The sequence below is a fragment of the Semicossyphus pulcher genome, unplaced genomic scaffold (genome assembly GCF_022749685.1).
Source record: "Semicossyphus pulcher isolate SPU_LCO1_2020_fin unplaced genomic scaffold, fSemPul1.0.p SCAF_5, whole genome shotgun sequence".
NCBI classification, from domain to species: domain Eukaryota; kingdom Metazoa; phylum Chordata; class Actinopteri; order Labriformes; family Labridae; genus Semicossyphus; species Semicossyphus pulcher.
The window spans coordinates 9,889,383-9,905,749 of record NW_027211726.1 but is presented as its reverse complement, the minus strand read 5'-3'; positions in this window follow the sequence as shown (position 1 = coordinate 9,905,749).

Here is a 16,367-nt window from a genome sequence, read left to right as displayed (position 1 = left end):
AACTTGGCAGGAACTCGCCCAATCTGGCAAAACTGAAACTTTCTTCAGTTTTAAACGTGACTTGTTTGTAAACGTGTGGCAAAGGTGAGGACAAGAAGTGCTCGTAGCTAAAGCAGCATTGATTTCCAGTGTGTAGCAGTCCATACAAAGTTCTTGCACTCCAGAGAGTCGAACAGAAAAGTTACACTGGCCTCCGGACTTGGAGGCAAACAATCCAACCAAATTTCCATGTGTGAAACTTTTCCACAACTTGTCTTAGAAAAGGCAGCATGGCACTGACCGGGCAACTAAAGTCTAACTTTTAATATCCAGTGTGCGCTTAAAGGGAGTGAAAAGCAGAGAAAACCAGCCTCTGGTTCAAAGGGTTAAAGTCTGCCAATGTTACTCACTGATCACTGATAGTTCATGTAGTCGGGGGGTCTTTGGGCCCTCACAACAATCTCATCCTGGGGCTGTTTAACTTCCACACTGCAGCTGCTCACTGCACTTTGTATACGATCCCTAAAGGGTCACTATTTTTGCAGCATCTAATAAAGCTCAAACTTCCCGTGAAGTTTCATTAAAGTATACTATTTCTTGAGATATCAAATCATATCATGCGTACTTACTTCATCAAAGCTATAGAGAGCGCCGGGCTGTGTGCTAGCAGAAGGGAAATTACACTAAACAAACTGCCAGCTCCGAATTTGCTAACAAGAAAGCTGGAAGCATATTTGGAGAAAGCCTGCAGATTATTGAGGAGAGGAAGGGAACGGTGGTGGGTGTTTCTGCTTCTGGGTTTCTGGACGATTGTGTGCATGTGTGTGCGTCGGGGTCCTGACTCTCTGTGTGAATATATGTGTGTGTGAGGATGTTTTCATTTTCGACTTGGATCGCGGCCGCTCCTCGCAGAGTCGGAGTGATCCCACTCACTCCCTGCTCCTTCCTCGGGGCACGGAGATAGTGAGAGGTATTAATGGAGAGAGCGGTGGGAGGAAAGAGAGGGAGCGAGCGGGGGAGAGAGAGCGCGTAAGGGATGAGAGAGGGGGAGATGGATGGACAGAGGTGAAAGAGCGAGATGGATGGATGGGTGGACAAGAGTGGGCGGAGGGGGTCAGCGAAAGAGGCCAATGCAGATCAACAGCGGGCAAGAGGAGGAGCAGAGGAGGCGGAGGGGAGGGGAGGGGAGGCTCGGATCCAGATGGGAAGGCATTTTGGCAAGCAAACCCCCCGACCGGCCTGCAACAAAATCTGCCAGTGATGACCCGTCCAGCCCCGCCAGAAAGCAATCAGAGTTTCATCTCTGCTCGTAAAATTGCTCTCACTCACTGTCTCTGCATCGACTGTTTCCTTTCTTTCCTCCTCGACCTCGCGCAAGTAGTTTTTGCTCTCTGATCAGGGGCGGTTAAAGGGGGTGGCCTGGGGGGGCTTAAATCTGATTTGCCACTCCAGGTGCAACCCCATAATGTTTCATTGGCTCTCTGCCTGGTCAGAGGTGGGACTCCAAGTTCCAAGACAGGGCGCATTTTAGCAGGGAAACGGCCTGAGCGCCTCAAGTTGAAAAACTTAAACTCAAAGCAGAAAAGCGCTCGACATCATTGCTGTTTTTTCTCATTGTCCAATCGGATGAATATTGAAGTGGGCCTTCTGTCAGTTTACAAAATGATGGTAAGGTTAATGACAGCTAATGATTCATTGGTTGCCTTAACACTGAAATAAAAAAGGCGCAGCGAGCTCCTCTTTTTTTAACCGTAGGCTTCAACAGAAAAGGCAGTGCGGTGCGCCTCGCGTTTTACAGCCTGCAAAACGCACTCTGTCTGATCGGGACCTTACTGGGCTTTATTGCTGCAGGCAGCTTTTGTTGTGTTTCCATAATGCAAATTTTCTTTTCTCTGTGTATTTTACTCTGACTTTTGGAGTTACATTATCTTTTTGGGTCCTTAAAGGGGGGGTATTATGCTAATTTCAAGCTTCATATTTCACTCTGGGATACCTGTGGAGTAGCTTAGCATAAATTACGGTTAAAAAAAACTCCTCATGTTTCTCACACTGGTGCTCTGTGCAGGCCCTCATACAGCCTCTGCCTGAAACGACTCAGTCAGCTCTGTCCCTTTAAGAAACCCCGCCCCTTCAAGCCTGCTTTCTCCTGATTGGCCAGCTCTCCGAAGCCTGCACTTTGTGACGTCACAAAGTGCTGCGTGTAGAAAAAACAGTGTGAAACCTGGCGTTCACAGCAGCCTGGGGATTACATGCTTTTACCTACAGATTTGAAACTTCACCCACGTTTGTGAAACAGCATAATACCCCCTCTTTAAAGAATTAAGCATGGAAGATTGATACCTTAAAGTTATATGTCAATGCCCCTGCTTGGCCATGATAGTCCTAATATTCTGGACACGCCCCTGTCTCTTTGGTTCTTAGTCCTTTTAATCAGGCCATGAATGACCCCCACAAGGGAAAGCATAAATCTCCCAAAAAAATCACACTCGCTCCTGTCCAACTCTTTGCTTCCGCATAAGCTGGAGTTGTCGTGCACCCGAGTCGACCCTGTGAGCGAGGACAGCCGGCTGATGTGCCAAAGGCAGGATTGTAACAAGGGCGCGACACAGCAGAGGGCAGGGAGCAAGAGTGCGTCTGAAGTGTCGGGGGAGAGAGAGACGAATAAGTGGTGGAGACAGGATAAGTGTGTGTTGGCGACAGAGGTGGAGAAAGGGATGATGTGTGTGCGTGTCTGTGGAGATTGTGTGTGTTTTGATGCCAAAAACAGTGAAGTAACCGTGTTTCTAAATAAGTTCAGTCGACCTCACTGAGGCCTTTATGCAGAACAACAACCCGAGGACCTTTTATATTTCCCAAGATGTTTGTTTAAAGAAAGAGCCAGACGACACTGAAAACAAGAAGAAGAGGGCTGAGAAGGGCAGCTCACTGATTACTTAAGAGTGTGTAATTGTTTAAAGAAATCTGTGCAAAGGTCAGGGTCAGACTTTTGAGAATATTAAATCTCAAACACGCTGACTGTACCTACTTAAATGTTACAGTCCAAATACTCAGCAGACATTGAAAACCTGACACACACTGGTTTTGAGCTACAGGACTGCATTAAAACGTCATGCCACAGAGCCGAGCAACCCAAACATTCTCCTGCCCTCTGTGTCTACAGGTTACCACAGATCAGCTGTTTTTTATCATGTACATTTATCTGTTTGTTTTTATTTATCATCAACCAGTGAAATAAGAGTCTGCTGTGTGATTCAGAGGCACCAGCTTGATCAGTGCAGACATACTGCTGGAACGTTAATTAACAGTATTCAGAACACCTGGCTGAGGCGGAGTGATACACAGTGAGAAGTCCCAGTGATGTTGTTCTCTATATCAGCACTCATGGAATGCCTCTTGTCCAAACAGATTACTTGGTCGTAAACCAATGACTGTATATATAGATGGACGACGCGTCTCCATCTGCTCTCACTGTATGGAATTGATGCCAAAATAGCCCCCGTGATAGGCACTGCCATCTTGCTATGGTGACATCATTTGGAGCTGTAGCCACTTCCACTAACCAAAACACACACTTAACTTACCAAGAAAAACAGAAAGGATCCTGCACACTGTTTTAGTTACGTCTCCTCTCGCCGTTCCTCCTCTACTCTGCTAATCTGGAACAGATCGGCTGCAGGAGCCGTATTTGTCAACAGAGCTGTCAATCATCCTTTTTATAGCATTAAATAACTAATTAAAAATGAACTTGTCAGAAAAATGAACACTTTGACGTAAATCAGCACGATAAGAACTAACTGCAAGGACTGAAAAATTTATTTTGATTTTATAGTTTGACTCATGTCCCATCTGTTAACATGGAGGAGGCGGGCTTTATGACCTTTACTGCAGCCAGTCAGCAGGAGGTGCTCAAAATGTTTTGGCTTCACTTTTAGGGAGCTGTCATGTCTTCCATCTTTTTATACAGTCTATGAGTGGAGCTAACTGTTGTATAATAAAATATATATTCTTGACCCAAAATTTGCAGTAGGAATGGAAAGACTGAGGGCCACATGCAGGAAGGGGAAACATATTCAAGGACAGACTAACACATTATTGGTGTTGGTCTTTTCATTGGATTTGTTGACAGTAACAAAATAATTGGATGCTGTTTACCCTATCCCTTTGAAAGAGAGAGAGAAAGGCACAATCTTGAACAAAAGGTAATTATTTAGTCGTATTTAATCCTGATTTTACTCCACAGCTCTCAACACCAATCAGCCAAAGCACAAGGAACTTAATTTAACCAGTCTCAATGACCATATTTTAACTATTATTATCTCAATAGTTCTGTCCAGCCTTATAAGAGAGAGAGAGGGGAAACTTTCCTGAAGTTACCAAATACACATCAGCATTAACATATGAACAATGGCACAATCTGAAAAACACTCAAATTGCTAAAATTCTTGAATAATTGAGCGTTTTTCATTCAGTCGCAACAAAATAGAAAAACCCAATAATGAGATTGTGTTCTGCATTTATGATGCAGGAGTTTTGCACAGAGTACAAAAACATCCTGAAGTCGATCATTGGGAAACATGGAGTCGGATCGATGCTGCATACAGTTTTGGTTGTATGGAGAACAAGGACTTGACCTGTATAGTAATCACTGTGGCCTTTTCTTACAGCGGTGCCCCCACAGAGAGGCTTAGTTATAAATACAGAAAGTGAGGGGGGGCTATATTGAACTTTTCTGCTTCCACACACAGAGAGACACACCGGCACTCACAGTCCACTCGGTCTCGCCTCCCAGCGATGGAGAGCTCCGAGTGAGGAGGGTGTCAGCCAACAGGAAGGCAGGGAGCGAGAGAGCGAAAAGAAAACCCAACAAATGCAGAAGGGAGGGATGTAGCTACAGCGCTTCAGGGGAAGGACAAATCGATACACTCGCACACATAACACTCCCACGCAGTAGCTAAATAATGCTGCTAGTTTGTCTTTCCTTCTCCCTCCGTGACCTCGGTCATCTTTTACACCGTGTGCAGGAGTTTATCCTGGTTTTTGCACAATTACAGAGTTTTGCAGACAATAGTTTCTGCAGATTTGTTTACAAACTCTTTCTGTCTGCTTCCTCGCTATTAAAAAGGTTTTATATTGGCATGCACGCGTGATGAAGGACTTATGTTGGCCTTTCCCTTAAGAGCCTGTTGTCTCAAATTGACGAGCTCTAGTGCTCGGGCAAACAGATCCTTGCTTATAAAACGTCTGTATTTTCTCATTAACACTCCAGTCTTTCAGACTTCATTATAGCTTAGATTACGTGCAGCCATCAGTGTGGCTGCAGCACACACTGGTGTGAGTATAATGACGCTAAAGGTGAATGTTTAAGTATTGTACATTTTTAGCTCCGAATGTGGGGAATGGTTGTTGCTAAGTAACTTGACTCTAAGCCGGCATTTATTTTTGTAATTGGCCTTTTCCCTCACAGCGTCAGTAGCCGGGCAGCCAGAGAGGAACTTTGAGTCTCTTCAGCATCTGAAATCTTTCAGAGTTTGCAGAAGAAGAACATCAAAATGGCATTCTACTCTCAAGGGCTCCCTCAGATACGGCCAAAAATGTTGCATCTGTTTGGCCCAAAAATTGCAGGATGCAACTGGTCTATCCTCTGAAGCCCTCAGTTTCCCACTGGGCATTTTGCAGAGTTTCAGTGCTTTAATGATGCATTCATGGAGCCCTTATCATCCTGTAAATACACAGCTGTATGCCTTCAGTTATTCTTTTTTTATAAAAAATTACCTTAAATCAGCCACTCCCAAACTAAAAATATTCTGGGGCCTATCCGAACCTATAACCACACGTCTTGTCAACACTTAGACCCATTAGAGCCCAGTATGTATCTCATACGCAGAAAGGTTCTATATCGAAATGGGCCTGTGGCTATACGGTACAAATAATAACCGTCCACACTAGGGGACTGAAACGCAGGGTAACCCACGATACGATGCATGTCCCACGATAATATCACGATACAGCGATTCTGCGATATATTGCAAGACAATCATGTAATGATACATCACCATATCTGATTAACTAAAGAATACAAGAGGCCCCGAAAAAGTTGATTCATGTACTTATTCACTGATAAGATTTACAGAACTATAGAAGAACTGTAAAACCAAATAAGGACTTCAGATTTGAAAGTGCCCGGTGCATTACTGAACTTCTTTTCGCCGCAGTCCGACATCATCCCACCGTCTTCTTTGTCTTCTTCTTTTATCCTGCTGTCAACTTCTTCTTCGGCCAATTAATTTCCCTTCACGTTGCTCCATTCATGTCAAAAGCGCCACCGTAAGGAGTCATGACGTGGTGAGTCAATATCGCAGGGAAATCAGTTTAGAGCGCCATATATCTGTCAATTAAAATATTGATTGATTGAGTCAGGATGACGATATGTTGCCGTAGCGATATTTTGTCCCACTCCTTATCCGCACAGAAATTGTAAAGCAACAAAATACAGGAAGTACAAATAGTAAATTGCTAAATCGCTTTTTATTTCAAGTTGTATTTATGTGTTGTAAGTGACGGCTCAACAGGGCGCGGTGGTGTTAAATACAGAAATCAAATGTTTTAACAGTGTCGGGCATTAGAATCACTTCCTGGCATGTTTAGTTTACTTCTCTATTTACTTTAAAGCTTTACTTTGCTCCCAAGTTAAGGTCAATTCATTTAAAACTCTCCTTTAGCAGTGCTAGACAACAGGCGACATGTTTCTATACTGAAGCCGGGGCAGAGGCAGTGGAGGAACACTTGACCAGTGAAGTAGTAATTTGTAAGTGCAGCAGGAAGGAGTGTGAAACGGGCCACTTTAACTGGAACGCCCGGCGTCAGTGTATGACTGTAAGCGACGCTGATGGCTGCTGTGGTGTGAATGTCGGCCTGTTCTGCCCAAATTATGACAAGCGCTGTGGCTGTGCGGTCAGTCGATTTTAACATCAGCCGGAGCCATTAAGACTCGGCTGACAAGTCGTACTCACCGGCAATTTTCTATTTGACTCATTCTAAATAGAGAAGTATAACAGCATGTATTTTTTCAGTGAAAGCTTTTACTCAGTGTTTATTGTGCCAATAACTACAATTTCCTGAAGTCTCTGAAACGCTCAGACTGGGATTTTAAGGATTTGTTGCCCTTAATTAGAAGGTAATGAGGCAGACAGTGTTCATCCATATTTATCTCCCTATTTGACAGTCATGAAATAGAGGCTACATTTAGGGGTTTGGATTGGGCTTAACACATATCTTTAAAGGATAACTTCGGGATTTTTCAACCTAGATCCTATTTTCCCACCTGTTTGTCTACTTCTCTTCTACCTGTTTAAAGCTAAAACTAACCGCCGCTCTCGTCCTGTTCATTGCTGACAGCAGTTAGTGAGGCAGTAAGAATAAAGTGAGTCTCTGAACACGTCTGCTTGTGCAGCGTGATCTTCTGTAGCCGCTCTCTGCTCTGTTTGAACAGTTGGTTCAAGGCAGCGAGGCTTCTTTTAACCACAGATTGTTATTGCGCTCCGCTATACGAATAGCCGGCTGTGCCGGATGCCCCGAGAGCCTCACGGACGCTCTGTGTCAGACACAAAACAGGAAGTGGACGCACGCACACACAAAGGCTTCACACTGAAGTGCACACATGCGCCGTAATTCTTCTTGAGTCACTTTTCTCGATGACTCACTGTCTGGTTCAGTCTGTCTCCACATGCTACAGCGTCTGGGCCATAATTCCTAGCTAAGACCTTGGGAGAGTTTTTCTGAGAGTTGTGTGTGTGTTGGTGGGTACGTGCCAGGAGGATGAATGCACTCGGCGTATCGTGAAAACCCTTTTAAGCTGCAAACAAACAAACAGTCATTCATAAATTCATAATTTAGACGACTCTTTCCTGTTAACTTTTTAAGAAATGATTCGAGTTTGAGCATTTTTAAGGTTTAAACATGACGAAGAACAAAAGTAAATGTGTTCTTCCTCCCCTCCCTTCATCTCCTCTTTTCTCCGTCTCTTAATTGCTCCACTTCCCATCCCCTGACTTCTCGCGACGCCATCTTGCATGTCTTAATTAAACGGCTGCTTAGGAGGAGGAAGGCATTGAGTGAACGAGGGGATGTGTGTGTGCGTGTGTGTGTGTGTGTGTGTAAGGGGGGGTCGGTAAGAGATGGGTGGTGGGGATTAATGAAAGAAGAGTCCGTTAATTACACAACAAGGTCAAGGCCGCTTTACCTTCACAGCTTAATTGCGGCCCCTGATTGTGTTGCAAGGCCTCATTTTTAATTCAAGCAGCAGGCGGACTAAACTATGTTAATTGTCCGTGTGTTGTCTGTGTGTGTGTGCATGTGCATTTACTGTATGTGCATGTGTGTGTTCAGGTAACGAGTGTGTATTTTAATTAATGAATCTCTCTTTGTTTTTTTTTGTTTATGTTTATATGTAACATGCTTTATCTGGGTTTATCTTGACATTAAAGCTCCTGTGAGGAGTTTTTTCACTGGTTAAGAAACAGACTGAAATTAATTCTGATGACTCTACATGAGCTACAAAAGCAAACCAGACCATCAGCAACAAGATTGATTATTTCTATATAGTTATTTTAGTGATTGAATCCGCTGGTGGGGGGGTAGGTGTCAGGCGACGCGATAAACTGCACGCTGCCTTTGTTTACATTTCAAGCGAGCAATACATGTGACTGTTAAAGAAAGCAGGATGAGATTAAGCATGTACAGGACAAACTCAGCAACAAGATAAGAGGTGCTTTGTCCACAGGGGGCGCCAAAATCAACTCAAACCGAAAGGTCCTCACAGCAGCTTTAAATCTGAGATCAAAATAGCATAAAAACTAGGAAAAAACAGACTTAAGAAAGACATCTTCTCTGTGAAAACACTGATATTTAACTGCTTACTGTGTTTCTTCACTTAGAAAGACTTTACTGCATAATCAGCACCTCATTTGCCTCCCTACAGTCTGCACCTTTCCTCAATTTGTAGCGCAGGAAGACATTTCAAAGCTGTGATTGTCAGACGAAAACCTTGCTGTCTGCACTGCAATGATCACTTTTTTTTGTAGGCCTGAATAAATTCTGAGGAAAGGTTTATTGAAAGGATTTTTTTCCATTTTCCAGCCAAATTAAAGAGCTGAAAGTGAAGACCCTCACACATCCTGAAGGCATGCTTCAGTGTGTGTGTTCTGATCCCTAACACAGAGCTCAGCCGTTAAACCCAGCAGGGGGGGGCGGGGAGGGAGGTTGCGGGATCGGCCCACCTCATCCATCTCCTTGATAGACCAACTGTTCCTCATCACATGGGGTCTTGTGCACACCCACACACAAACACACCTACGCGCGAATATATTCACACGGTCTGCACACCCTCCAAAAACATTTGAGCTGTCGTATGCTCTGACCGTGACTCCACCCACCCCCCGCCGCCAGTGAACACACTTAATCAGCCTTATGGTCCAAGTGACCCCCCACCACCTTCTCCATCCATCTCTGCAGCCGCTCGGCTTTTTAATAACCCGGGATGCTGGATCTCGAATGTCGCAGGGGATGAGCGATGAGCGGGGATTAGGTGGTTCAGATGAACACAGGACCTCAGAGTGTGGCCGTGATGGAAACTTGTGTTGGACATTAATGTGTCATAGATGTGTGCTTGCAGCTTCTAAAAGTAGAAGGCGCAGTAGCATCATTTATTTAGAGTCCTTATCACTTTGGTTGTTCTGTCTTTTCGGACATTTTTATAGAGGTTTGGGGAAGGAAGGATCCAAACAACCAGCGACTTTAAACATCAACAAGCCCTATGAAGACCGACTAGTTCTTAAGTGTCTCCTTCGTAAGCCCTGGCATTCTTTAACTTTGCAGATTACATTGAAAGAAATGCATCAGGAAAAGGGGACCTACTTTTTTAACTGCATCAGGACCAACGTAACTCTTTAAAGCGTCTTGATACAACGACGTTGATACTCATTTTACAACAACTATAAATACCCAACATTTGTTTTGGGAAACCCAGCGAAATAGCTGCTGAAATGACTTGCTTATGTATGCTTTAAACAGACAAAATAACATTGATTTTCCACTTATCTCTAGAGACTGTGGCCACCGAGATTTTGACCCCATGACCTTGATTTATACATACAGGTTGGAGGTCAAATGAGGGCCAGGCAGGCGGATCAGCAATCCTTAATTGTGGATATGTATGTGTGTGTGCGTGTGAGAAATATACAGTATCGATCAGGGCAAAGCTTATATGAAAAATAAACACCTGCATGATGTAACACTATGCAATACAACAGCACAGCATTATATACTGCCTTGCTTAAAGGAGCAATTCGCCCACTGTCAGACAAAGCTGGTCGATAGAAGCAATAGCTGTGGAGAAAGTTGTACGAACAGCTCGTGGTTTCGGCCGTTCTACAGTCCTACAACACCCAGCGTGCATTGCGCCCCTCCCTCTGAGAGGAACAGCCCAGCGAGAGACGCTGGAGTGAAATAGTACCGTTTCGCTGCAGGCAATGGCTCAGAGCGGTACAGAACCCGAAATACGACGAGAATATACCGGTGGATCGTCTAAAAAATCTTCAGGTCTGCAGTCTACATTTCAAACCTGACGATTCTGAACGAGACATGACATCGGAGGCGGGCGTCTTATGATTGAAGAAGTGTAGTTTAGCGAGCTCTCTGGCCTCCGCCAGATGACGTGTTTAACGTCGTCTGGCGGAGGTTTTCCAGGGCCCATCGGAGAAGTGGATAGCGTCCTCCAAAGGCACAGAGCGATATTGTTTTTCCTACCATAATGACATTAGCCATTAGCCCATAATAGCATGATTGGACTGAGGTTTAAAATCGGCGAATTGGCCCTTTTTACAAATTGTCTGCCTTATTTATAAAAAATAAAAACATATGTACACACCTCAAACAGTGCAAACCACTGGAAAATAATGTGTAAAGTATTCACACAGAGGTGGACAGTGTTGAAACTGTTTCGAAAAAAGGTCATAAGGTCGTATGTATTACAGGGCGGCTGTATTAGAGCGCATTACAATGCACAATGGTCTCTATAATAAGCAGATGGTCGTTCGCTCTCTCTAGAGTCTGTCAGGAGACTTATGAATGCCACTGGAATCTGCACCTCTAATCCTCGTGCTACTGCATGCATGCACAAGCGCACCCTTTCCATTCACACACATTAAGCACTCGTATAGGCACTCGTATACATAATGACACTGCATAAGCACACACAGATATGCACCTTTCCCCATCCTGGCCCCCTCTAAGTGACTCTAATAGGTGTGTCTTCCAAGGCTGAAGAGGTATCTGATTACCCTTGACCTCCTCTCATTTAACAGCATGACAAGATGCTAGATTTAAAGCACCGCTCTTTCCTCCGTCCTCGCCGCACTTAAAGGACACGCAGCGGCGCTCATCTATCCGCGCTCTCTGGAATCAAATTCATCAGGCCGATTTGTCTCCATCTGGGTCACAGTCTTTATGAAAATGGCCGATTCGGAGAAGCAAATGAAAGTGGAACGTCATTAGTAGGCGACACTCATTCGCGTTCACATCCCAGATTTGAATAGCTGATTCAAAAGAATCAAATGAAATCAGCGTGTCACAACAGACTGCAGGCGCAAGATTATGCTTGTTAATTTCCATAAGCAGGCCGTGTCCAACACACACACACACACAAATAAGAGGTCCGCAAGAAAACAAAAACACTCCTCTGCTCTCCATATAAATAATTCCACCAGACAATGAGATTAGCTTCCATTAACATTCTGTATGTTATTAGATGTTGAGGAAATATTAGATCTTGGCGCATGTGTCCCAGTGAATTACAGTCTGAATATACTGCAACATATTTTTCAGCACGCTGTTTTTCTTTGTCTGCGGGTTTTTTCCAGCTTCCTAAATCAACACATAAATATTGACTGCATTCCCACTCGGTGCTTTTTCACGTCTCTGTGATTGCTATATACGGCACACTCGCAGTGCAGACATACCGCAGACATGCGCTTGATGCATTTTTATACACGAGAAATTGGAGGTAGTGAAGAATGACATTACATATTGCCATTGCAAATGGGGAGAGATGTAAGTGTCTAAAAGGCTGCTGTGTGTCCTAACCTTCAGCAGCATTACCAATCAATATTACTTCTCTTACCTAAGCTTATCCTCGCTCTCGGTTTGAAGGTGGAATTGTGTTTTTGTGAAGTACGACAGGCGGTGTGAGACGTGTGCACGCACACATGCAGCCCCAACAGCATGACTGTTGAGAAAGAGCAGAACATTGAATCTCATTTTGCGCGCACTCGACCTGAAATTGCCTGACATTGACATGCAAACATGCTTGCTGACTTGCGGCTGATATGGTTATAATGTAAATGAGTGATACACACGCGCAAACATCCACGCATGCACAATATACTTCCCTAGCATGAACATTAAGTGGAGCTGTCTCCTGCTGCAAGCTGTTTTCCACGCGCGCTGGGTTTGTGCAGTAAGGTGTGTGTGTGTGCGTGTCCGTGTGGCCCTGTCCATCTGGATGTGATGGTGGTGGCGATGAGGATAATGGGTATCAGTGGGACATGAAGGCTGAGTTGCTGCAGGCCATCTTGCAAGGCCTTTCACTACTTTCAATAGGTACTAAAAAATAAATATTTTAACATTCTTCTGTCTGTCTTTCTCCGTGTCCTTCTCGTCCAATTCCCTTTAGTGTTTCATTTTAAATTCCTAGACAGCCAAGTGTCTGTGTTTGCACCAGACTGAATAAAAAGATGGAAGACATGACAGCTCCCTTAAAGTGAAGCCAAAACATCTCTAGCGCCCCCTGCTGACTGGCTGCAGTATAGCTCATAAAGCCCGCCTCCTCCATGTTAACAGATGGGACATGAGTCAAACTATAAAATCAAAATACACGCCAGATAAATGTTTCTCAAACATGGTTTCTGTCATTATAGTTAGTTCTTATCCCGCTGATTTACATCCAAGTGTTAATTTTTTGGACAAGTTTATTGTAATTAGTTATTTGATGCTGTAAAAAGGATGATTGACAGCTCTGTTGACAAATACGGCTCCTGCAGCCGATCAGTTCCGGATTAGCAGAGTAGAGGAGGAACGGCGAGAGGAGACGTAACTAAAACAATCACTACAGTCATTGAAGTTTCCATATCTGTGAACGTCAACAACACAAGAAGCTGTTCTGCTGTTTAACATGCCGGTGTGCGGGATCTTTGCTGTTTTTTCGGTGAGTTAAGTGTGTGTTTTAGTTAGCGGAAGTGGCTCCTGCGGCTCCACTCGCCGATCTCTACTGCACAGCTCTGGCTCCATATGACGTCACCATTGCAAGATGGCAGCGCCTATCATGGGGGCTATTTTGGCATCAATTTCGTACAGTGAGAGCAGATGGAGACGCGTCGTCCATCTATATATACAGTCATTGGTTTGCACATTAGCATATTGAGACATGCTATAGTGCATGTTGTGTATGCTAGTAGCCGTCTGCAACCTGACTTTGTCTGTTCCCTTTTTTCCCCACACACGTGTGCTTGCATGCGGGTGCCATGTTACTAGGACAGGCATGGACACAGATAAATGCCTGTGTGGTTGAGCTAAATGGAAGCCATCAATCACACAGGTGGAGAAACAAAAACACTGCACACTTTAACGCAGTGACCGCTGGACAAGGTTGCCGGTGGCATATCGGGGGCTCTGATTGAGGGGTGGTTTGATGATGTCAAAGTAAGACTACTGTGAAAGCATGAACATGAGGTGATGATGTTCCAGTGAGGCAAAGCTCGGGTTACAGTTTCAGTTCTTCCAAATTACACACAAATTGTATCGACATAGGTACCTCTTTCGGATCATATCTGGAGGCCGTCTGGAAGCTTGTTGTTTTGCTGTGCCGTTGAAGACAGGTGATGTCGGCTTGGGGTGGAGGTGGAGGTCAACGGTTTTATAACATACTTGGCTACGTGACCACCTGCGTCTTTGTTGCACATACTTAAACTGTATTTTTGGTAAATTTGCAGCTTTTGAAAGTCTTACCAGATATGGCATATTTATTGTTACTTACCTACCCATGTAGCTCTGCACATTTAAAACAGATGCTTGAGGGGCACCTATGTCGTCATATTTTGAGTACAGGGCCACGGACAAAGCTGGTACATTTGGCAAGTTGTAAGGGGTTTTTTTTTAACCTCCAATCCAATAAAATTGGAGCAAGCTGAATTTCGTTCCTTTTGGATAACCTGAATGTGAAGGTTGTTCTAAGAGCGTCATTTGAATGGTACGTGTCTGTCTGTAACACCAATGCATTTGTTGAAGCAGAGCTCACTCTGTGGATAGGAACAACAGCCAAATATCTGCAAGCAGTGCATGCGTGTTTCTGTGCGTGTGTGTTTCCTTGAGACAGACAGGTGAGAGGAGGAGGCGATATTATCCTGAAATTGTTCCCTCTCAGCCTTTTGTTCCACAGCCTCTGATAAATCCTGTGAAAATGATGCTGGACCAAAGTAGAGATGGCTGAATAATAGACAGAAAAAGACGAGGGAGGGTGGGAGAGAGCAAACATGATAGCGAGAGGGCAGGGAGAGACGGGGGGGGGGCAGCGTTTGGCAGGGAGCAGAGCAGATAGCAATCAAGAGCTATTTGAGAAGATGAGATGGGAGAAAGGTAAACGTCAGAGTGACATCGGTATTACAGGGAACGGTGAAAACATGGGGAAGGAAGACAGGGCTCTGTCAACAGTCAATGATGGACTTCTGTGTGTGTGTGTGTGTGTGTGTTGCAGTTTGTATAATGTCAGAGCCTCAGCCTGTGAGTGAGTGTGTGTCTATAAAATACAGATAGGCCTCCTTATGTTTTGTTCTCATCACATGTACGCACAAGAGAAGATACATTTGTTTCTGTTTGTATTCATATATACATGACTGCGCATAAGACCATTTTAAAAGCCTGTTTAAGCTGGGACTACAATACAGACCATAATACACACAGCACTATATACATACTCCACATCCTGTTCCACGCATATTCTTAAAATACTGAAACATACCGACACATAAATAGAGAACGAGAGTCAAAAACTACATTTACAACCAATTTCAAGCCATGCTAGTGGCACAGACATTCATGCTCCCTAGAACAGGGGTTCTCAACATTTTCTAAGTACCCCCTCATAATCGTAACACCAATTAAGCATATGCTTTCTACCATTTACACTCTTAGATGCCATTGGAACTATTTGTATTGTACATTTTTACTCTGTCCCAAGCATAACTTCACACAACGAGCTCTTGTTCAATTGTGTGTGGCTTCTAAGCAATCTGTTGAGCCACCAAATCAGAAGCCTTCTGTGCTTTCTCTGGAGTTGTGGCCATGTTCCCCATCTGTGTTTTCTGCCGGGTGTATGCCTCGCTCTTTCGCGTGCTTTGTAATCAGATCAGAGCAAGCGAACTTCATAGCTTTGTTTGCTAGCACCTGAAGCCACATGATGCATTTTGGTCTCCCGTTATACTCAATAAAACCAAACTCTATACACCTGTTGTCATATTTTCTCAGGTTAGCTAGTTTGGGCTTCGCATCAATTGACGATGTGGACTGATTTAAATATTTCTCCATGCCCGCCATCTAGCTAGTTGGTTAATAAGCCAAGCTAAGAGGCAAACTGACCTGAGTGAGTTGAGCGATTCATGACAGATTCTATTGGTCCAAAGCTAAAGTGCGTGGGAGTAAGGGACACAATATGCTTGTTTCATCGGCGCAAATGGTCCTCATCTGTAGACATGCAGTTTTTAATGATACAGAACAATTTTTTATAAATTTATCTTCATTATTTTCACGGATCCCCAGGCTATGCTTCGTGGACCCCACTTTGAGAACCACTGCCCTAGAGGACGAACCTACTAGCAGGTTGACATTTGAGGTTTTGAATGAAATGTCTTGATTACACTATTGAATGATTTGTGATAACATTGGCGCCCCCTTGGCTTGTATTCTAGTACCATTAGCTTAAAACTGTTATTGTCCAAATACCTGCTAAGCTAACGACATTCCCTCTGTGGTAGCATAGATCTACGTTCCCAGGGTCCTTTGCTCCCCAGCTTGATATCCTCTTAGAATCCACATTGAGTCGACCTTTCAAATGGATTTGATGTTCTAATAATGTTTTGGTCCTATGTTCAATGTGTTTTGAGTCAATATAAATCACCTACTAACAGCTTAAAGCCTACTGATACTCTGTTAGTAAAACCTTGAATTTGATGGCTACACTTTAGACATCAATATCTGCACAGTGGCTGAACAGATTTAAACCATTCAAACTGCTTTTTAGAAGCCAACCTCCCTTCGGTCTTTTGAAAGTTGAACTTTAAGGA